We start from the raw sequence: 24782 nt of genomic DNA on the forward strand, positions 1-24782 counted from the left end.
GTATAATACCTTTAATAATCACTTTTACATCCAGTTTTCTTCAGACAAGTCAGAGGATGGATACATGAACATTTCCAAGTCAGTGAATATGTCTTGGACTTTATTTACAACAATTATGAAGAAATACAAACAGTATGACACTCTATGGTAAATCTGTGTGCAAATCTCTGTGCTTGTTCTGTTAGACCTCAGTGCTGCTTTTGATACTGTTGACCATAAAATTTTATTACAGAGATTAGAGCATGTCATAGGTATTAAAGGCACTGCGCTGCGGTGGTTTGAATCATATTTATCTAATAGATTACAATTTGTTCATATAAATGGTGAGTCTTCTTCACAAACTAAGGTTAATTATGGAGTTCCACAAGGTTCTGTGCTAGGACCAATTTTATTCACTTTATACATGCTTCCCTTAGGCAGTATTATTAGACGGCATTGCTTAAATTTTCATTGTTACGCAGATGATACCCAGCTTTATCTATCCATGAAGCCAGAGGACACACACCAATTAGCTAAACTGCAGGATTGTCTTACAGACATAAGGACATGGATGACCTCTAATTTCCTGCTTTTAAACTCAGATAAAACTGAAGTTATTGTACTTGGCCCCACAAATCTTAGAAACATGGTGTCTAACCAGATCCTTACTCTGGATGGCATTACCTGACCTCTAGTAATACTGTGAGAAATCTTGGAGTCATTTTTGATCAGGATATGTCATTCAAAGCGCATATTAAACAAATAGACTGCTTTTTTGCATTTACGCAATATCTCTAAAATTAGAAAGGTCTTGTCTCAGAGTGATGCTGAAAAACTAATTCATGCATTTATTTCCTCTAGGCTGGACTATTGTAATTCATTATTATCAGGTTGTCCTAAAAGTTCCCTGAAAAGCCTTCAGTTAATTCAAAATGCTGCAGCTAGAGTACTGACGGGGACTAGAAGGAGAGAGCATATCTCACCCATATTGGCCTCTCTTCATTGGCTTCCTGTTAATTCTAGAATAGAATTTAAAATTCTTCTTCTTACTTATAAGGTTTTGAATAATCAGGTCCCGTCTTATCTTAGGGACCTCATAGTACCATATCACCCCAACAGAGCGCTTCGCTCTCAGACTGCAGGCTTACTTGTAGTTCCTAGGGTTTGTAAGAGTAGAATGGGAGGCAGAGCCTTCAGCTTTCAGGCTCCTCTCCTGTGGAACCAGCTCCCAATTCGGATCAGGGAGACAGACACCCTCTCTACTTTTAAGATTAGGCTTAAAACTTTCCTTTTTGCTAAAGCTTATAGTTAGGGCTGGATCAGGTGACCCTGAACCATCCCTTAGTTATGCTGCTATAGACTTAGACTGCTGGGGGGTTCCCATAATGCACTGAGTGTTTCTTTCTCTTTTTGCTCTGTATGCACCACTCTGCATTTAATCATTAGTGACAGGTTTCTTCCTGTTAAAAGGGAGTTTTTCCTTCCCACTGTCGCCAAGTGCTTGCTCACAGGGGGTCGTTTTGACCATTGGGGTTTTTACATAATTATTGTATGGCCTTGCCTTACAATATAAAGCGCCTTGGGGCAACTGTTTGTTGTGATTTGGCGCTATATAAATAAAATTAATTGAAAATTGAAAAAAAATTAGACAGTTCTCAAAAACTGAGTGACTGTGCAAGAAGGAGAAGAGTGAGGAAAGCCACCTTATACTAAGGGGGGCACTTACTTATTCACACCATCCTTGAAACTGTCAATAAAACTGATTATTTACAGGTATTATACCAAAGCATAGCATTACTTACATGCAACCCATCATCTTGGCTTTTATATTTTTAATTAACTTATATCAAGTTGTAGAGATGTGCTTTCCATTTGAGTTTAAGGAAGATAATTTTAGAAGTTTTAATTTTTTTTTGTATTTGAATTGGCATAAACAAATTAAAATGTGTGAAATACCAAGTGTTCTGATACTTTTGGAGGGGACTGTATGTAGACCTGGGTTTGAATCTCACTTATGCTACCTGTCTGGGCACTTTATCTACATAATGTCATTCCACCCTGCTGGAAATGTGGGTGCCATTGTCGCAGACCGAACGGTCCACCATAAATATTGGTCCGCCCTGCCCTCAGTGTGCACGCGTTGTCAGCTGCAGTTCACGATTATCACCTCGTTTCTGCTTCAAACTGCCTCCAGTCATCATCTATCTCAGTAACAGATACCTGAAGCTTTTGTAAAACAATCATTTCCACATAAATTCAGCATTATTTCATCATAAAAGACAGAGAAAGTGATCAGAGTGCCGCAGCTACACAAGCTGCTAGCTGTTGCGTTCACTGCACATCCGTCATTTCAAATCGTCACTGATTATCGCCTCATTTCTGCTTAAAACTGACTTTAGAATGACTAAAGAGGTTTTACCTTGCCGTCTGATGGTTAATAATCCCATTAATCCATTTGATCACTTTGGGTGAAGAGACTCAGTCTCAGAAGAGCTGCTGAGCTCTGAAATGACGCATGCGCAGTGGAGGCAGGGCGGACCGATTTTTAGGGGCGACCGTTCAGTCTGCAACACTGGCCTTTCGCTGGGAAAGTAAATGTGAGGCATCACTGTAAACACTTTGAGTATCTGCTGGATGGAACAGCACTATAGAAATGCAGTCCTTCTTCTTCTTCTGGTGGACCCGCTGTGGTGACCGCAAGCAACTGGGGCAGCTGGTTTTGCTGGAGGAATCTGGAGTCAGGTGATGCCACATGTGTGGTCTAGTGACCTCATCCTTCTTAAAGTGGAATCAAAGCACTGCATCCCTCAGAACCTACACCTCATCCAACTGTGATCATAGGAAGTGAAGGTGTAGTTCTGGCTGCTGACTCTGCTGTCCTGCCCTATTGGGTCAGCTACATTAAGCAGTTAACTAAGGTGGATCCTGTTGCCAGGATACTGACATGGCCAATGCTAGGGTTCTGCTGCAAGTCACCAAATATCAACTGGATTGCAAAGGTAGTGAAAGCTGAGGGCTGGTAAAGCTGCAAGGATCTGTGGCACCTGGACTGAACTTCTTCGGTGGGTTTAGATACTTTCCTCATTCTGCATTTGAAAGAGATCTTTGAGATGGGTATAATCCCAACATCTTTGTTGGGTATAATCCCAACAAAGAGCTTGGTGTCCCTCCCTGGAAAGGGAGGGACTGTCTACATTGCAGCAATGCCTGGACACAGAGCAAGATACTTGAACTGAATGAATGCAAACTGTTTATTTCGAACATTGATACAAACACAATTACAAGATAGATCAGTAAAGACAACAAACAAAAAAATTCCTACTGTGTACCCAACATGTCCGAAAAGGGGTAGGGTGAAGCATCAGCTTATTTATCCCTACCCCTTCTTCCCCACAACCAGTAATACCCTTTGCCACATATACACATAAATTCCTACACACCTAAACCGATATCAATATATATATACTACCATATATATACACACACATACATATACTCATCAACATACACATATCTACACATATACTATATACAATATATATACACAACACCTAACTATACACTACACATACCTACTTACATACAAAATACTATATATTACAAGCCGAAGCAAACAACAAAAACACCCCTAACCCTCATTACCCTTCCTCCTCCCTATACCCAGAAAAAACCATATTTTTGTACCGCTGTTTGAACTGGTTCATGCTTGGACATTGCTTGAGCCCCACGCCCAATCTGTTCCACATCCTCACCCCACAGACAGAAATACAGAACCTTTAATGTTGTTCGTGCCCACTGATGCTTTAAATTAAATTTCCCCCTCAGACTGTAATCCCTGATCTGTTAAAAAACTATTTTAATATTTGCTGGAAGTAAATTGTTTATTGCTTTATACACAATTTGTACTGTTTGAAAATGAACCAAGTCTGTGAATTTTAAGCATTTGGATTGTAAAAATAGTGGATTTGTATGATCTCTATAGCCAGTATTATGAATAATTCTTATAGCTCTTTTCTGCATTACTGACAGTGATTGTGTTGTACCTTTATAAGTATTACCCCATACCTCTGCACAGTACTGTAAATATGGTAAAACCAGTGAGCAGTAAAGAATGCGGAGTGAGTTGTGGTCCAGAATATGTTTCGCTTTGTTTAGAACTGAAATGCTTCTTGACAGTTTACTTTGTATATGTTTTATATGAGTCTTCCAGTTTATCTTATCATCTATTATCACCCCCAGAAACTTATTTTCATGTACCCTTTCAATATCTACCCCCTCGACTTGTAACTGAACCTGTATATCTGTATTACAATAGCCAAATAACATGTATTTTGTTTTACTTAAGTTTAATGATAATTTATTTCTGTCAAAACCATATTTTCAATTTTCCCATTTCCATACTGATCCTCCTCAGTAACTCCTGCAAATCCCCCCCTGAACAAAAAATGCTTGTGTCATCTGCAAATAATACTAATTTTAATATTTTGGAAACATTGACAATATCATTTATATAAATTAGAAACAGTTTTGGACCCAATACTGACCCCTGTGGGACGCCACAAGCATTGTCCAAGCATGATGATGTATATTCCCCCAACTTCACAAACTGTTTTCTGTTACTTAAGTAGCTTCTCACCCAGTGCAACACCAACCCCTAATCCCATACTGTTCAAGTTTATTGATTAATATGTCATGATTAATTGTATCAAAAGCCTTTTTAAGATCTATAAATATTCCAACTGAATGTAATTTGTGGTCTATGGCGTTTGTAATCTCCTCAACTGATTCTATTAATGCAAGTGATGTTGAACTATGTGCTCTGAATCCATATTGACTATCAGTAAGTAATTTATGTTTATTTATGAATTTGTCTAATCTATTATTGAATAACTTTTCTAATAATTTGGAAAATTGTGGAAGCAAAGAAACAGGTCTATAATTTGTGAAGTGGTGTCTATCCCCAGTCTTATACAGCGGCACAACCTTAGCTATTTCATTTGATTGGGAAATTTACCGGTTTGAAATGATAAGTTACAGATGTATGTTAATGGTTCTACAATCCATTCAATGACCTGTTTTACCACCACCATATCAATTTCATTTAAATCGGTAGATGTTTTATATTTACAATTATTCACAATGTCTATAATTTCATTTCCATCCACTGCTGTGAGGAACATTGAACAGGGATTTCTTTCTATGAGATTATTATCCAAATCCTCAGGTTGGGAATCGGGAATTTTTTCTGCCAAGCTTGGTCCAATATTTACAAAAAAATTATTAAAACCGTTGACTACCTCATCCTTATTTTCCTTCTTGACATTATTATCAATGAAATACTGAGGGTAACTCTGTTTTTACCATTTTTGATAATGCTATTTAATATATCCCATATTCCTTTAATATTGTTTTTGTTATTATATAATATGTTACTATAATATTCCTTCCTACATACCCGTATAATATTAGTTAATCTATTTTTGTATTTCTTATATCTATTTTCTGCCTCTTTAGTCTTTAGTTTTATGAATTCTCTATACAGTGTATTTTTCTTATTACATGCATTTCGTAACCCTTTCGTCATCCATGGTCGAGCTTGGATTTTTGTTTTCTGTAGTCTTGTTAATTGGACAATTTTTATCATATAATGATGTAAATATTTGTAAAAAAGTTTCATATGCACTATCAACATCACTTTCACTGTATACCTTTTCCCAGTTTTGCTCCTGTAAATCCTTCTTTAATGTGTTCATGTTTTCCTCTGTCCGCACTCGCCTGTATTTTATTTTCTCCTCTGGCTGATTCCGCCGATGGTTTCTATTATAAACGATGAAACTGGTAGATGATCACTAATGTCATTGATTAATAATCCACTCACAGTGTTATTCTCAATATCATTGCTGAATATATTATCAATTAAGGTGGCACTATGGGATGTAATTCTGCTTGGCCTGGTGATTTTTGGATATAAAACTCATACTGTACATATACTGATAAATTCATCTGTTATTTTATGCTTATTTGGATTGAGCAGATCAATATTTAAGTCACCACAAATGAACACAGTTTTTTGATTAGTTTTTGAGAACATTTTTCCCATACAGTCAGTGAATGTTTCAATACTAGATCCTGGTGCTCTATATATACAGCTGACTAATACATTTTTGCTTTTTTCTTCACATATTTCAATAGTTATACATTCTAATAAGTTATCAATCACAGTTGTCATATTGTCTACTATTTTATAATCCATGTTCTTTATCCACAGACACAGCCACTCCTCCTCCACTCTTATTCTTTCTGTTTACACAATTAAATCATATCCATCCAGTTCAAAATCCATTCCTTTATCTTCATTGATCCATGTTTCTGATATAGCAATTATGTTAAATATTTTTTTAAACTGACTTAAATATTCTTTAATGTTGTTAAAGTTTGCATATAGACTTCTGCTGTTGAAATGGATTATTGATAATTTGTTATCCGTTTTAATGATCCGATTAAACTGTTCATCTGTATAATAGCAACAACTGTCATTGATATTTGAGAAGAAATTATTGTCCGGGTCTATATCGTGCTCCAAGTCCAGTACATTGTGGTCTGTGTATTTAATGTTCTCAGTTCTACTTTTCCATGATCAGCAATCCTTTGAGTTATATCCTTCTTGTCTCCAGATGTAGATGAATAGGTAGTAGATGAATAGGTTCCTCTGGTCTGTGTCATGGTGTTGTGATGTGTTTGTATCCCTCATACCTTATTGGGTCATATCTGTCCAGATCCTCGCTTTAAGAAACACTATTGTTCATATTTGTCCAGCTCCTCGATGTTCCTTATTGCCATGACTTTTGCTTGTTCTGGTGATCCGTTCAGTTTGATGAATATTTTACAGTTTGAAGTCCATGTGTGCGGATTTTTCCCTGTTTCTTCAAGAAGCGTGCTTTCCTGGCGATGTCGGCATTCCGTTTGGTGAGATGTTCATTGATGAATACGTTTGTCCCTTTCAGTTTTCCTTCCTTGTTTTAACAGTGCTGTTTTGTGTTTTCTGTTGATGAATCTCATGATGACGGTTCGTTATCACCGTCATTTCTCCGGGGCAGAGGGTGGCACGCTTCAATGTTATTTAAATCCATTTCTATACCTTTAGATAGGAGGAAATCAGCAGGCTATCTAATGGGGATAACACCTGAATTCTGACCGTCCTCTGTCCGTACTGATAGTGGTTATTATCACTCACACAGAGGTCTGCACTCTAAGAGCCCTTCTAGTCCACTGTGGACTTGGAGAACCTTCCCCAACTAGTGGATTTCTCAGTAATTAACATAACTGATAACAAAAGACCAATGTTGTGATGAACAAACTTGATCTCCAGAGTTCCTTTGGCTCCGGTCTAAAAGTGTGTTTGTGTGCACTGTTACAAAATCCAGGCTTGGCAAACACATGAGCTCTGTCAGATGAAGGCGTTAGAGAGCGCGTGTGTTACTGCCCATGAACATGCCAAAGTCTGGTGAGCATTACGCCAATGAGACGTGTGAGAAAAAGCTTACAGGGGTTTACACGTCGGTGTTGGCTCCGAAAAGCCGGCACATTTGATCTCCGTCCCATCTCCTCTTTGTTCACGGCTGTAATCGATACGCTTATTAACATGTTTACAGCTTTAATTATAACCACCATCATTCTTCAGCAAATCAGTAATTAGCTTTGGCTGCAATGTAATGTGGGTAATTTAAATTTCTCTTTCCACTGCATCCATGCTGGTAACACAAAGAGGCACTAAAGTCTCCTATTGTCACCAAAATCAGCTTTTTCACTGTCGCCGTGGTAAGGATGGACAAAATGACACCTGTGTGAATATTGGTGCATTTACACACCTTTGATGTTTCACCGTGACTCTGGAGTTGCTGGACGCCGTGGCGGTAATGCAGCACCCAGCCAAGCTGGACTCACAAATGTTGCCATGACGACTCTGAGAAGAATGTTTGCAGTCCTGAAAAAGATAAAGAAAACAAATTACGTTTTCTTGTTTTGAACAGAAAAGGTGATATAATTCTGGAATATATAACCTGCAATTAATGGAGTGAATCGGTCAGTAAATTAGTCAGTGAGTGAGTCAGTCAGTTAGTGAATCAATGACTGAGTCAGCGAATCAGTAAGTGAGTCAGTGAGTCGGGCAGTCAGTCATTGAATCAGTGAATAAGTAAGTCAGTGAGATGGTCAGTCAGTTTGTGAATGAGTTTGTGAGTAAATCAGTGAGTCAGTCAATCAGTCAGCAAGTGAGTCAGTGTGTAAGTCAGTCAGTGAGTGGGTCAGTCACTCAGTGAATCAGGGATTGAGTCAGTCGATCAGTCAGTGAATCAGTGAGTTAGTCAGTGAGTGGGTCAGTTAGTGAATCAATGACTGAGTCAATGAATCAGTGAGTGAGTAGGTGACTTAGGCAGTCAGCCCCTGAATTAGTGGCTACGTAAGTCAGTGCGAAGATCATTTAGTCTGTGAATGAGTGTGTAAGTGAGTGAATCAGTGAGTAAGTCTTCGGTGAGTCAGTCAATCAGTCAGCAAATCAGTGAGTCGGTGTGTAAGTCAGTCGTGAGTGGGTCAGTCACTCATTCAGTCAGTGAATCAGGGACTGAGTCAGTTGATCAGTCAGTGAATCAGTGAGTAAGTTAGTAGTCAGTGAGTGAGTGAGTCAGTCAGTTAGTGAATCAGTGACTGAGTCAATGAATCAATCAATCAATCAATTTTATTATATAGTGCCAAATCACAACAACAGTTGCCCCAAGGCGCTTTATATTGTAAGGCAAGGCCATACAATAATTACGTAAAAACCCCAACGGTCAAAACGACCCCTGTCCAGATAGTCAATTCTGGTTTGCTTTACCTTTAAAGGACAACGATATACATTCACCAGATTACCGCAGGGTTACGCAGAGAGTCCAACTATTTATTCTCAAGTCATGTCAGCAATGTTTAGCCAATTTCGTTCCACAGGCAGATAGCCAACTATTAGTGTATGTTGATGACATTTTGATTGCCTCTGACACACGAGAAAACTGCATAACTGACACAGTAGCATTATTATGTTTCTTATTTGATAATGGCCACAAAGTGAGTAAAGCAAAGTTCAGTTGTGTAGGGATAAAGTAAAATATTTAGGACATGAATTATCAGCCACAGGGCGCACGATCCTGTCTGACAGGAAGGAAGCGATTTTACATGCTCCAAAACCACAAACCAAAAAGCAGATGATGTCATTTCTTGGACTGACTAATTACTGCAGGGCATGGATTCCTTGCTATGCAGAATTGACTAGTCCACTTTCTGATTTGATGTACAAGGATGATATTTCAATGTCAACTGTGCTGGAATGGAACAAAGATGCTGAGGAAGCTTTTGTAAAAGTCAAACAAACATTAGTGTCATCCACAGTTTTGGCACTACCAGATTATAGTAAACCATTCATTCAAACAGTTGATTGTAAGAATAAGTTCATGACTAGTGTTTTGGTACAAGTGTATGGCTCAAAATTAAGGCCAGTTGCCTACTACTCATCTAAACTGGATGCAGTTGCAAGTGCTCTACCACCATGCGTACAGGCTGTTGTTGCAGCCTCTATGGCTGTTCAAAGTAGCAGTAATGTGTTCTATTCCATCAGCTGACATTGAAAGTTCCACATGCAGTTTCTGCACTTCTGTTGCAGACAAACATGAGCTTTTTGTCCCCAGCAAGACATCTTTCGTGCATGTCCTTGCTATTATCACAACCACACCTTACAGTAGAGCGATGTACAACATTGAACCCATCCACATTGATACCTTTACCTGAGGATGGTGAGCCGCACAATTGTCTTGATGTAGCAACTGTCTGTATGAAGGCCCGTGTTGATCTTTTGGATACGCCCATCCCACACAGTACAATTGTGTATATGGATGGATCCTCCACTAAAAATGACAAACACAATCTGGATATGCTGTTGTCACAAATTCAGAAGTATTGGATTCTACTTCGTTGCCATCATCATTCTCAGCACAAGCAGCTGAATTAGTAGCTCTAACTGCAGCTTGTCATTTATTTAAAGGAAAGGCTGTAACAATTTATACAGACAGCCAGTATGCTTTCAGCACAGTGCATGTGTTTGCAAAATTGTGGGAAAGAGCGTGGAATGGTGACATCATCTGGAAAGCCGGTGACTCATGCCTCTTTTAACAGCACTACTGAAAGCTGTGCAGTTACCACAGAACATTGCTATATGCAAATGTGCGGCTCACACCAAAGGCTCTGATATAGTTTCACAAAGAAATGATTTTGCTGACAGAGCAGCAAAGGAGGCAGCAGCAGCTTCTTCTATTTTTGTTGTACAGGAAACCACTCCAGATTTGCATTTAGGTCACACATGCTTGCTGAGATGCAACAGCAGGCACCTGAGAAAGAAAAGCAGATGTGGTTAAACAAAGGAGCTACATTCGCAAATGAATTGTACTTATGACCACAAAAGAAACCCATATTGCCAAAAAATATGTTTAAATGGGCGGCTATCATGAGCCATGGCGTGACGCATGTCTCATCAGGGGGTATGATGTCGCAATTACAATCTATTTTTTGTCTTTATGGGTTCGATGCATATGCAAAACAGCATTGTAGAGCATGCATGACATGTGCAAAACACAACTCACAGGGTAATTTGAGACCCCAAAGAGGCAAATTTCCAACACCACAATATCCCTTTCAAGTGATTCATATGGATTATATACAGCTGAGTAAACATGAAGGAAAAGAATTTTGTTTAGTCATAATTGATGCGTTCTCAAAATGGGTAGAATTGTTCCCCACAAAACATGCAGATGCACTTACAGTGGCTAAAGCATTGTGCAAAGACATCATTCCACGATTTGGAATACCAGAAACAGTCTATTCAGATAATGGAGCGCATTTTGTTAATACAATAGTGCAACATGTGGGAGAAGCGCTACAGATTAATCTCAAAAATCATTGTGCTTATCATCCACAAAGTGCCGGATTAGTGGAAAGGATGAATGGGACAGTAAAAAACAGACTTAGGAAGACAATGGAGGAAACAGGCAGACCATGGACACATTGTGTAGATTTGGTAAAAATGTATAAACATAACTAGTACCATGGGGTTGACACCGTATGAAACATTGTTTGGCAGAAAATACCGATTGCCATATTATGGGCAAATTTGGGATGTACCTGAGGAAGCCAATTTGGCAGATTACATGAGGAAGATGTTAGAAAGACAACGAGGGAGAGTTTCAAACACTGATGATCCCATTTCTCCACAGGATGACCCTAAAGTGGTACCTGGAGACTGGGTGTTGATAAGAAGCATCAAGAGAAAACACTGGCATTCACCTAAGTGGGAAGGGCCCCATCAAGTACTACTCACACACCCACAGCTTGAAAATTGGGGAAAGAAGTACATGGATTCATTTAACTCACTGTAAGAAAGTCATTTCTGCAGACACAGACAAACAGTAAGAACAGTAGGATAAGACTAGTAATAGTGTGTGAGCTTGGTGTTAAGATCCAGGTTAGACACGAAAGCTAGCAGAAGACATTAAGAAGCCACTGTTCTGAACATAGGTGTGCTGTAGTGTGTAGAAATGACGAAAGTAAAAAACAAAAAGAACGAGGGTCCCTGGACCCCATGGACAGTCCTTATTATGTTACTTTTCTTTTTTGGATTAGGCTTATTAGTGAAAGCCATAAGTGTCGGACACGACAATACAGGACACATCAACAAACTAAATAGGCCAAAAAGAGAGGACAAAGACCCCAATCCACTTATACCTGTAGGGCATCGATGTAGTAAACAAAGAGCATATCAATTTGGTGTACAGGCCTGCTTTCCCCGAAATGCTTCAGTAGTAATCAAAGTCCCTTTTACATCCTTGACACGGACACAGGATGATCAACAGGGATCATGGTATAGTGGCTATGATTGGTATATGACAAATGATCAACAGGATAAGAGATGGGAGACCTTGGTGGCAGATAGGTATGACAGATGGACGCCTAGATGGGCACAAACCGGGTGGGCTAAGTACCAAAGCCAATTCTAAAATGTATCAAACAGAGGATAGCTTGCTGATTGTAGTGGATACAAAAAACAAATCCATATCCCACCAGGAACACCGGATCCAGAATGTTGGGTTTTTGTTGTGGGTCCACAAAACAGGGTCTGACCCCTACTTCTCCCTGATATTGTGTGAAGATAATATCACGGCTACAGCTAACAAGACATTAAAGCAACCAGTTATGACTGATCTCAGCAGGACAAAGGGTGCATCCATAAGAAATACAAAAGACATGAAAACAGATGACTGGTTCCTAGTAACTACAGGAATTAGTGGACAAAATAATAATTGGCTTTTAATGGCAGAACAAGCAGGACTAGCTACAAAGAAGGACTGTGTTGTATGTATGGGACCCAGACCTATATTACAGGTAATACCGGCAGCATTACCCAAAGACTGTCTGTTGACTGTAATGACACAGACATACATTGCAGCAAACAACAATTGTTCTAAGTGGGACAAGATCTATCCATTGACCAAATTGACTAAGATTAAACCTTTATTTTCAAGCAAAGTTGGGCATGCTAACCATACATGTGTAAACTTGACAGGGACAAGTAAGACTTTGGGTAGCTTAAACCACACTGCTGGTGTAAGGATGTGGTCCATAGTAATTCCACATTCAAACCTGTCAGTAGGAGTGATGTATGGTGGTGGTGTGGTGATAACAGAATCTTTGACAGACTGCCAAGAAATGTGTCAGGTTATTGTGCATTAATATCATTATTGTTACCAGTTAAAGCTACCCATGACCCCTGAAGACGTTATGACATATGCAGCTCTCTTATTCCTGAAGATTGGCAGAAAGGCATAGCCAGACATAGAGTAAAAAGAGATTGGAAAGGAGTGGGAGATCCAACATATATTGATGCGATAGGAGTCCCCAGAGGAGTGCCTGACGAGTATAAACTGGTTGATCAAATAGCAGCTGGATTCGAATCCTCCATCTGTTGGTGGTGTTCAATTAATAAGAACGTAGACAGAATAAACTACATCCACTACAATGTGCAGAAATTAGGAAATTGGACTGAGGAAGGATTTAAGGCTGTCCATTCACAGTTAGAAGCCACGTCCCTTATGGCCTTCCAGAACCGTATTGCTCTGGATATGTTGTTGGCAGAGAAAGGAGGTGTTTGTGCCATGTTCGGAGAACAATGCTGCACATTCATTCCCAACAACACAGCTGCAGATGGCAGCCTCACTCAAGCCATCGACGGTCTGAGGACGTTGAACAGGAAGATGAAAGAGCACAGTGGAGTAAACACCGAAGGCTGGGATTGGTGGCTGGAAGGGATGGGAAAATGGAGGTCTTTGATTTCTTCACTATTAGTGTCTATAGCAGTATTTGCTGCGATTCTAACATTGTGTGGATGTTGTTGTATTCCATGTCTTCGAGGCCTTGCAAATAGAATGATAACCACAGCAATAGGTCCAGGACCAGGAGGGGGACCAGCTTCATATCCACTCCTGGGGCAAAACGACGAGGAGGAGGAAGAGGGCTCTCATGACCTGTACCCAGACCAATGGAAGTATGATGACCCAGACACCGATGATGACAATGATGACATAACCTCTGGGGTGTAAGCCTGTAGAACATACCATGATGAACCTCTTAGTGAAAATCTCAAAAGAAGTGCTAAGCTAGGTGATGCCTATATGTTTAACAAGCGATAACAGGAGGGAAATGTTAAAGATTTTATATATATATATTTTTATCACTGTTAAACATTTGTTCCTTTGTCTTTGTTCTGATGAAATGTTATTGAGCTGTTTTGCACCTGTCTTAACGTAACCCTGAGAATGTACTTGTTATTATTACACTGATAGCACAACTTTGTTTTGTAGCCACTAACGACTGGGAGTGAAGAGATGGAGGTTATTTTGACCTTATGCTGTACAAATGCTTACTGTTTTAAACAGGACACTCCAAGCTTTTGCAGAACAGATGATAAGTGCAAACAGAGGAGCCTGCAAGAACGAGATGTGCTGACCTTCAAAGATATGATTAAACAAAAGGAACCGTTTCTCCACACAGCTGCAACCATTGGCATACGTGCCATGAGATGTTTTGTATTACGGGAGGAAACTTGTCATGCGAACCCCCCCCCCCCCCTTAGGACAAGTTTCACAATGTGGGTAGGTTTTCCTAATAAAAAGAGTGAGCATGCGCAGCAGTCCCCAGTGCTTTCAGTGGTACTACGTGTACGGACTGTCTGCACTCCTCGCGAGCTAAATTTGACTTTCTGTCTCACTGGTGTTTCTTGACTCTGTTGGCTTGTTAAAGGTTTTAAGAATGTTTGGAGGAGAAAATACCCAACAGACATGTTGTCCCGCAATGGACTGGCGGCCTGTCCAGGAGGAACTCCACCTCTCACTAATGCCTCATCCACACGGAAACAGAACTTTCCCTGTACTATCTTTTTCTTTGTCGTTTTGAAAAAGTGTTCTGTAAACAGTACCATTTCAAGAAATATCTGCGTACACACAAAACCACTGAAAACGCTGTAGTATATATGCCAGACCTGTATGCGGCGCTGTAACTCTGCCACAAAAAAGGAGAAAATGATGTGGAGCATGTGCATAAAGCTTGCAAGCTGAATAAAAACAGCAGAAGAAGATGTGTGTTGGTTGTACACAGTGGTGGGCACAGTTCCGATAATCCGATAACATAATTATTGGATTATCTTTTTAGATAACTTTAAAAACCATTATCGGACTAATTATCTTCCGATAAATTTTTGTCCGATAACTTTTAGACCAATAACATAGTAAATAAAGCTGAACAGCGACAAACATTTTTAAAATCAGTTGAGCACCTACCTGTTAAAAGTTTCCTAACAGATGTGCAGTTGTACCCTCTGCAAACAGAAGAGAGCTACTTCTATGAGAAACTGCTTTATCCTCTGCAGACAAAGGAAAACTGGTAAAAAAAAAAAAAAAAAAAATTTCCTTTAACATCATATTGATACGCTGCAATATCACCCAAGTCATCCAGAGGCATACATTTTTAACTTATGGTTCAAATTTTAACCAAACTAATTTCGGACAAGTTATTTAAAATTACTGTCACATCTGAGTTTTATAAAGTGAAAATATCAGATATATGTTTTAGTTTTAAAGTAATGCACTAATTTGTAAGGTTTTAGTGAGCACATGCTGTGCCCAGCAGTGCATTATGGGTAGGATAGGGTAATCTCAGTACGTTCACGACAGGACAAATGCATTTCAGACACTCTGTTCAGGCTCCACGGACAACAGCATTAAACTCTAGTGCAGAGGTCTCAAACCGGTTCCAGGAAGGGCCGAGAGGGTGCAGGGCTTTCTGTGCAACCACCCACTCCAGCAGGTGATTTCACTGATTAACTGATTCACTTGCTCAAAGTGATGTTAATCAGTGAAATCACCTGCTGGAATGAGTGGTTGCACAGAAAACCTGCACCCTCTCGCCCTTTCTGGAACCGGTTTGAGACCTCTGCTCTAGTGCCTAAAACTCTCGTGATATATTCTCTGGGTTTATAGACGTTATTGTATTTGTGTTTGTTAAATTCCATGCATCTTAAATGTAGCAGACACGGATTATCTGGAATTTTGTTTTGGCAAGTTTCACAGTCTCTACTGCCATCTACTGCCAGTAGTGTTCATGGCAGTTCATAGCAGTATTGCCCTGAAGCTGCCTTACCAAAAAATAGTACTGATAAGTATATAAAAGTAAACTGGAAGTATACTTGAAACATACTTGCATGTACTACTTTTTGGTAAGGGTGGGCAGACACTGTATGATATGTTTAATCACTGTACTCAGTTTCAGTTCAAACTGTACCACAGAACCGCACGGTGTAAAAGTTCAGAGCACCCGATTTATGTTCTCACACACATCGTACTTCAAAAACCACGTCGGACTCATGTTTCCAGAAGCAAAACGTAAGCTTTTTTTTTTATCAAACTTAATTTACAAAAACTCTTGATGGGAGACATCAAAGTTTAAAAACAAAACAACAAAAAGAAAACATTACAAGACAGGTCTGTGGTGTTTGCACATGCACAGTGCGAGCGGTTGGATGCTTGTTGCTCTTCAGCAGCAGGATACCCTCACGACGGCCAACCAGAATAATATCAAACAGGTTTGATTTTCATTTGACCAGACAATCAGCAATCAGAGGTGGTCGTGAGATATTAAACGCAGCTTGTTACTCCATGTACACTACATGATGCAGGACCGCAATTAACCTGAAACTCGGTCCAAAAAATTCTTGCAGGAATGAAAAATCACCTGATAAAGGGCCAAAACTTACACAGCCAACATTTATGTGTCAAGACAATATTGAGTGCAGGGTTTTACAGTATAATAAAACGTTCCCACAACATCATAAAATGTGCGCACGGCACAATATAATAAAAAGGAGCGCACATTCTCTCCACATGCAAAACATTTTGCGATGACACTTCCAGGGCTCTGTAAAAATGCCTGTTTTACAAATAAAAAATGGAATATTTTACAAAAGCACAGTCATCTGTAAACACCAACACATGACCACGTCACATTAACGTGTTGGTTTATATAATGATGACTGAACCAATCAGTGTTTAGCAGAGGCACATTTTACCCAGAATCCTTTGCGATTCTGTCTGTGTTTGTTACAAAACCTTAGAATTAGTGCATTATTCAACATTAAAAGATATATGTTATATTTTAACTTTGTACAAATGACAGAATTGATATTAATGGAGTTAATCTATTGGTATTAATGTTATTTATAAATCAAAACCATAAGTCAGCACTGCTTTGTTTCCAAGACCTTTGCCTGACCGGAGCGTTGTGACTGGATAGAGAGCTGGCTTTGGCTGCTTTCAGCTTGCTGCTGTGCTGGAAGCCGTGTAGTAACCAAGAGCTTCCAGCAGGGGCAAGATGTTCAAAAACAGAAGTGTGGGCTCATTGTTTGGGGTCTGTTGTTGCTTTTGATGCTACCAGAAGCAATTGTGGTGTTAAACTCAGACTCAGTTTATTAGTAGTTGCAAATGTACCAGAGACAATACTGGAATTTTTCGGTTATCTGTAACTTCCGATACATTTTTGGGTGGTTTATCGTTTATTTTTATCAAAGATAACTTTCAGTTATCTGATTATCTGTTATCAAAGTTAACTTTGGTTATCTGTGCCCACCACTGGTTGGACACATGAAACACAAAGGTGGCATTTTGAGATTTATCTCAAAACACCAGTTTTGAGAAAACTGCCATTTTCAACATAAAAAAAATGAGATGCTGGGTTAAACTGCAGTTTTTTTTTCATAAAACAACAAGTTAACAAACAAAAAAAAAGATGCTGGATTTGCATCTGAGCCATTCATTCATTCATGAAGGATGATGAATTAATAACAAATGAGATATTGGGTTTCACATCTGAATCTTCACTTTTTCTGCAATAAATCAAATAATGTTAAAAATGGAATTTTTTGCACACATGAAAACACAAAGTGGTGTTTTGAGATTTAAGATTCAAGATCAAGATTCAAGATTTTCAATTTATTATTATACTCTTGGGTAAATTTGGTTTATAGTGAGTGAGTCATTTCATTTTGTAAACACACAGGGAAATACAGAACAGACAAAATGACAGTGACAATTATCCATTCTGGGACCCGTTTTCACACAGTTTTGGTTCCTTGTGCCTTTATGATACAAAATTTTGCAGGTACACCTAAACTTGCCTCTGTGTGGACGGACCATAAATTGGAACAGTTTCCAGTGGCCCCAACCACCATTTACTGGAATAGGCAGGTTTGAAAAAAGGATGGACAGAGTCTTACCTGGATAGAGTCTTGGTTACCTTGTAAGGCACTTGAAACGTTAAAGTGAATATATTCTCTATTTTGGACCTGACGCAGCCTCCCTGAGCCCGGCCATAATTATTTCTTTTGTGTCTTTTAAGACTGATCCTGCACTCAGTCCCTTCAGACTTTAAAATCCAAACTAGGTTTGTCATTATCTTTCTGCAGTATTTCATAATCCTCTGCAAAGTCGAGTTGCTTTAGTCATGTCAAACTCAGAGTCTGGTATCAACACCCAGCTTGCAAATATAATGTGCACGAGAATCTCTGTTCTTATTTTATTTCCACAGGAAACCACGTCCTCATTTATCTTGATGAGTATTTCCCCAAGACATGGAGAACCTCAGTGAAATGACACCAGAGATTTAGCGGTTTCACAGACAGTATCCCGCCAGCGGTAAGAGACGACGATGCCGAGCTGCTAATTCCCAAGATAACATTCATAGACAAATCTGGCTTCTGATGTGTTGAAACACAATCAGATCGCAAAACCTATGAAGCAGAGTTCAAATATAAACCCCACACAGCAATGCGGGAGGGGAATTTCAGCGAGACGGCGAGATGAGACCTGCGACCGGCCTTTTATCTTCTGCAGCTGCTCGAGCGTGAACAGACATTTGCTGTGCAGAATGTGTGCATTTCTACACAGGTGCAGTCTGACACGAATCAAAATGACGGAAAAGTGGAACTTTTGTTTGTTAAAAAAACAACCCCACAGGAACGCATGCAGTGTCGCCGTCAGCCGTTTGGGAGACAGCTTATTGTACAGTTGTAAACAACCCAGACACTTGCTGTCAGCCATTTTGCCGCAATAGCACTTGGAATAGAACAAGCAACCTTTTTTTGCAGCGTTTTCTGACTGTCACATGCTATATGCACACTGCTTCGTCACAGCCTTTTACGTCCACTGCTATTATGCTTTTTAACAACATTTTTCAGCACTTTCAGTCCATCAGAACAGATTCAGGTGCTCGTTTCTCTATTTCATGGTCAAACGGCGCCAGAGCAACCCAGGTGACTAAGCCTGAGAAAAGGGAGCCCCCTTGTGTCAGTCCATCTGCTGTTAAAACATTAGCAAAAGAGTCAGCGTAATACAGAGAATGAGTGAGTGAAGGTCACCGAGCGAGATGCATAACCCATTCACCTGACTGAGTGACACCTGTGGCCACCAGCAGAGGTCTGGATGAAGCAGGTAGACACTCACCAACAAACGGACACCTGGGCTGATGATGAAAATGGTGATTAACTGGGAAAGGCTCTTTGTCTGAGCAGAGAGAACCAAAGCAGACAAGCAGCCGAGAACATGTGGATCAACTGGAACCCAAATGAACCCAACAGTGGAAATTAGATTGAGCACTACATTGGTGTGCCAATGAAATCATGAACTGAGCAGAGATCCCCATAGGGTAGACTTGAGAAACTCAGGCTACTTTTAAGTTACCAAGGTTAAAAAGAAGTCAGCAGGCCACAGGGGTTTCTCTCATCATGCTTTTTTTCTGTGGAAATGGTGCTGGTTAATGGTATATATCAGGGAAAAACTCACCGATAAACTGAGAAGTCTGCAAAATGTCATTGTTGACCTTTTCGAGGACCCTGGGGGGGCGGGCTTAGATTGATTCAAGGACAATGATTTTTTTTTTGTCTGTAGGCAGCTGCTCAAAGAATCTTTATGTAAAAGTAAAGAATCAGATACTGAACTGAAGGGTTCAGATGCAAAAGCCAGTGTCCCCAAAATGACAAGTTGTTTATGACGTCCTCATTCACTCGGCTGCTTAGGTAGCTTTCAGTGTGCAAAATATTAAGGTCTTTGAAGAAACAAAAATCCATTTCTATTTATGTGGGTGATTCTTAGACTACGGGCACTTATTATGTCCTTTGATCATATTGTATGAAAAACAGAAAAAAGGGAAATTTCACACTTTTATAGTTATCTTTACAATGAAAGTGTGTTAAGAAATTTGTTCTAGTAGTCTATGATGACTTTTTCACCTTTTTCCAGCATCATTATATGCAAATACTGCAGTTCTGTGCTTGTCCCACACCCAGACTTTTGATCTTCAATGATAAAAATGAATAGTAAAAAAACGTTTTTTCTAATGTTTTAAAATATCTCTGAATAAAATATCAGTAAAATAATCAAACATAATTGGGGTATTTAATGTCATACAACTGTTGTGATTTTTTTAAACAAAATGTAGTTGTCCCACACTATTGCTGTAATTTCCACCACAACACTGTAATGTCCCTTTAAACAGTTTGTATGAAAGACTGTTTGGGTAGTTTCTATGGAGATAAACAGTGACATCAGAGCACATGTATATAGCGCCAAATCACAACAAACAGTTGCCCCAAGGCGCTTTATATTGTAAGGCAATGGTGTGGTGGAAATTACATTTACAAGTGCCCGTAGTTAAAGAATCACCCATGTATGCTTTCCTTTAAATCTCCATTTTCAACAGCAGTGTTTGCCATAATATATATATATATATATATATATATATATATATATATATATATATATATATATATATATAGATATTTAACCAGTTAAAAAGTCATTCAGATTAAAACCTCTTTTCAAGAGTGACCTGGCCAAGATGGCAACACAAAAGCAAAGTAGTTACATCAAACACAAGACACACACATTCGAAAAACAGAATTGCAATACATAGTTACAAAATTCAATTACACAGTCCATTGTCCTTAATTCTCTGTCCTTTACGACTGTTTTAAATTCTCCCAAAGTTACAAGATGTGTCAATTTGAAATCCTTCTGCAAAATGTTCCATGTGGATGGGGCAAGCAACTTTAAAAGCCTTTTTGCCCAATTCAGTTCTGACTCTTGGGACCTGCATCAGTATAACGTCCTGAGAACACAGGCCATAAGCACTGAGGTTTCTACACATATATGAACACAAAGCAGAAGTCCAAGAATACATCTATAAATAAAAATCAGCCAATGAGAGCGTCTATGAACAGACAAAGATGAACATGTGTGGTGGCATATAATGAGCAGTGATGTACACGATAAGTGCAACCAGTATAAAACATAAAGCACAATGGTGTACAGTATCCAGTTTCAATAAAAACTGATGATGAGCATTCATAAAAAGCAGTCTCCATAGTCCAACAAAGGCAGAAAAGACTGTGGTGATCAGTTTTTCTAGCTTGCAAAGAAAAACATGATTTATTTCTAAAAAGAAACCCCGTTTCAATTTCAGTTTAAAAACAAGTTTGTCATATTTAATTTAAAGGGCAAGCTCTCATCAATTAAGATGCCCAAGTATTTGTAAGATGTGACCATTTCAATTTCTTGCTCCATAAATGGTTTGACAACTTAGGAAGGGACATGGAAGCTGCTTGCCCTTTGAAAACAGCATAAAAACTAATAAAAAAGAGACAGGGGAACCCGGGGCCCAGTGGATCAGAAATGCTGTTTTGTAGCAGCATAAACACATTATGCACAGGTTTAGGTCATTCTATTGTGGATTTAATACAGCAGTTATTATTTATAAGACTGTGGTATTTATGTCTCCCCAAGTGTAATTTACAGGTGTTTAAAATGGATTTTAAACTTTTTGATTCACTGTGCCCCGGACACTAATTCACGGGGCACAGTGAATCAACTTAGAATATAATGAAAAAACACATGATTATAACGATTTCTTCAAAATTATTAAATATATGATGATGCATATACAAACTATAGTCCAGCAAAACAGCTATGTATGTGTGTCTTATATATATTATATTATATTATAAATACAACTGTCATCATTTCTGTCCAAACATGAAAACAGTTGTTTATATACACAAATTATCAAAATAATTCATGGAAAAAATAAATGTATAAGCTTCACTAAGTAATATTTGTCATCCACTTGATACTGGAGCTTAGTAAATCACTTTCTAGACTGATTCACTGTGGCCCGTTGCATGTGACACACGAGTCATGTTATCAAATAGCTGATAGTCTGGAGAAGACATAACACATGCTCATCAGTTGAATGGAGTCGTCTTCTAACTAAGAACAATTTTTTGGGCCGCCTTTCCTCTGTTGTGAGAAATAAATACAAAGACACTGACATCCACAAAATTTACTTTTGATAGGAAAAAAACTGACTTCACTTGCCACTTAGTTTTACCCTTAATGTATCTAAAAACAAAACACTAATTTATAAGGGGGATGTCTTTATGTATAAAATATGGCATAACTGCTGCAAATATATATGTATTTCTGCAGATATAGCTACTGATTCACTGTGCCCTGTGATTCAACGTGCCCCGGTTTCCCCTACTGGGTTTAAACTGCAGTTTTTGCCATAAAACAACAAGAAACAAAACAAAAACAGATACCGAGTTTTGCATCTGAGCCATTCATTCATTCATTCATGATGATGAATGAATGAAAAATGAGATACTGGGTTTTGCATTTGAATCTTCAGTTTTCCTGCAATAAAATCAAACAATGTGAAAATGGCATTTGTTGATCTTCTCTGGGATTCAATCAGAATGTCCAGCTTACCATAAGTAGACATTCCCCAAGGATTATCTGTACCAAATACAGAAAAATTCATCAAGCAGTCTTTCAGAAAGTCACCAGACTGTGCACCGCGCACACTCTTGGTGGCATTAGTCCATACATCAATGGTCAAACCACAGGGACTGTTATGTGTCGGACGCAGGACGGAGAACCGACTAGCGTTTGAAGGACCCAGTATGAAATAAGCAGAGCACGGTACAAAAGATAACAAAATTTAATGACATAACAGTGCGTGCTAAATACAACAAATGAGTGCGCGGTCTGGCGAGGTGGAGATGACGGTGTGCTCCCAGCAACACTAACGGTCCGGAGCCAGAAACAGTTCGGACCCAAGGACCCCGCCGACACCCCCCAGGTGGCCGCGACAAACCGAGTCTGTGAAAGAAGAAATCATCATGTGAGTCCACACTCCAACACACAGAGAGACCGCTCAAAGGTGTACATAAACAGCAAACACTTCCTGGCTTAATCACTAATCAGCTTCCCACCCTGCAGGCATGGTACACCCAGTTCACATTATCATTGCAGCGGAAGCTGATTAAATGACTAACATAACAGCTCAATATAATAAGGTGTGAGGGACACCACATTTACTGACTGTACAAATGTTAGTCACAAACCTAACGTACCTCAGGAAGTGTGCTGACGAGCGTGAGACCTCACCCCCTCCTCTTTCACAGACCATGGCATCAAACCTGGACGTTCTCTGCATCCATAATGATGAGATGGCTCTCAAGACGACGATCTCACCCGTCTGGTCACAAGGTCGAGTCTCTGGCAAATACACACTGTGTACTCCAGACTTAAATGCCAACCATGCTCCAATCCGTGTAGATGCACCACAGCTGTGAGTCCTGACGAGCTGCACATGATCTGCCTCAGGTGATCAGGGTGAGGTCCTGATAACTCAGCCACACAGCCACTCAGTCCTAAACGCGTGCCACCTGGAAGGAAAAACAAAAGACAGAAACAGAAGACAGAAACAAAAAGCAGCCAGGCACCCCCAGCCACAACAGGGACGTCTCTGCACTAATTCACAAATGTGTCCATCCTGGTCTTGTTTTGTAGTTTTGCCTGGTTTTCGCCATTTGTTCTTCCGTCTCTGTTGTGTGGGCCGCCAGAAGAGATGGTACTGCTGGCCCACCACCAGAGGGCGCCCTGCCTGAAGTACGGGCTTCAGGCACGAGAGGGCGCTGCCGCCACGGACACAACCGGGAGTGACAGCTGTCACACATCAACGTGACAGCTGTCACCCATCTCATTTCATCACTCCATAAAAACCGGATGTCATCTCCACCTCGCTGCCAAGATATCATCTACCTGTACAGGTAACGACTCTCAGCCGTTCGTGTGCTTACACATAAGTCTTTGTTCTGTATGTGTTTTGCAGGAGTACCTGTTTAATCTCAGGACAGCAGGAGCTGGTGATTGGGAGCTAGGACTGCATTCCTTTTCCCCCTGAGAGATAACTGCATTACTCTGCACATTCTTGTATTAGAGGTGGAGGTGATATTTCCACCATTGTTGTTACTGGGTGTGCACGCACCCACCTCTTACTGTTTTGCTCCTTGCCAGCAGTACCAGATCCAACATCCGGAGACTGTGGCCACCTGGGAATTCGGGACTTGGCGGCTCCAGTATTCTCCAGGTTCGGTGGCGGAGGAAATCGTGTGGTTCCGGTTCTTCTCAGGACAGACGTCTTCTATCCTCGAGCCTGCCCACACGTCACCTTTCTAGATTGACTGTTTGCATAAATTCTGTAATCATCTGTGTTCTGGTTGTGCTTGTTTCACAACAGTAAAGTGTTCATATTCGACTCTTTCATTGTCCGTTCATTTACGCCCCCTGTTGTGGGTCCGTGTCACTACATTTTCCCAACAGTCTCACAAGAATCAGGATGCAGCACAAACATGACGGGATGTCAGAGAGGGACAAGTCTGGATGTTCCACCCGTGTCCGGTCCTTAAAAACACACGTTCCTCCTTTGAACTGCAGCCACTGTGCTGCACACCACAACGTGACGTGACCTTGATTTTATCTCGTCTCAGCACAGCGCAAAACAAAGGCGTGGAAAAGAGCTTCAAACCAGAAAGAACATAAAAGCAACAAGTATTTCTTTCCTTTGGGACAAAAGCCCAGACATGGTTTGAAATGTCCACGCTTGAAATGGAATCGGCAGCTTTACAGACGGCGGACTGTATTTCTCATTTAGCGGCTTTCACCGGAATGACTCAGCACAAGGAGGTGAACAGAGAAGAAACAGCACAGCGGCCCTCGATTGCAGCGTTTTGAACATCACAAACTCTAACTTAAAGTGTGGTTATGAAAAAAAAGTCCAACTGC

General features: G+C 39.9%; 1 protein-coding gene across 1 annotated transcript in view; it reads right to left on the reverse strand.

Annotated features, from left to right (window-relative positions):
- The window catches only part of LOC117522924 (pro-neuregulin-3, membrane-bound isoform), a 1011312-nt gene that overhangs the window by 25630 nt on the left and 960900 nt on the right, over positions 1-24782 (reverse strand). The gene's annotated exons all lie outside the window — the stretch shown is intronic.

The sequence above is a fragment of the Thalassophryne amazonica genome, chromosome 13, assembly GCF_902500255.1.
Source record: "Thalassophryne amazonica chromosome 13, fThaAma1.1, whole genome shotgun sequence".
NCBI lineage: Eukaryota > Metazoa > Chordata > Actinopteri > Batrachoidiformes > Batrachoididae > Thalassophryne > Thalassophryne amazonica.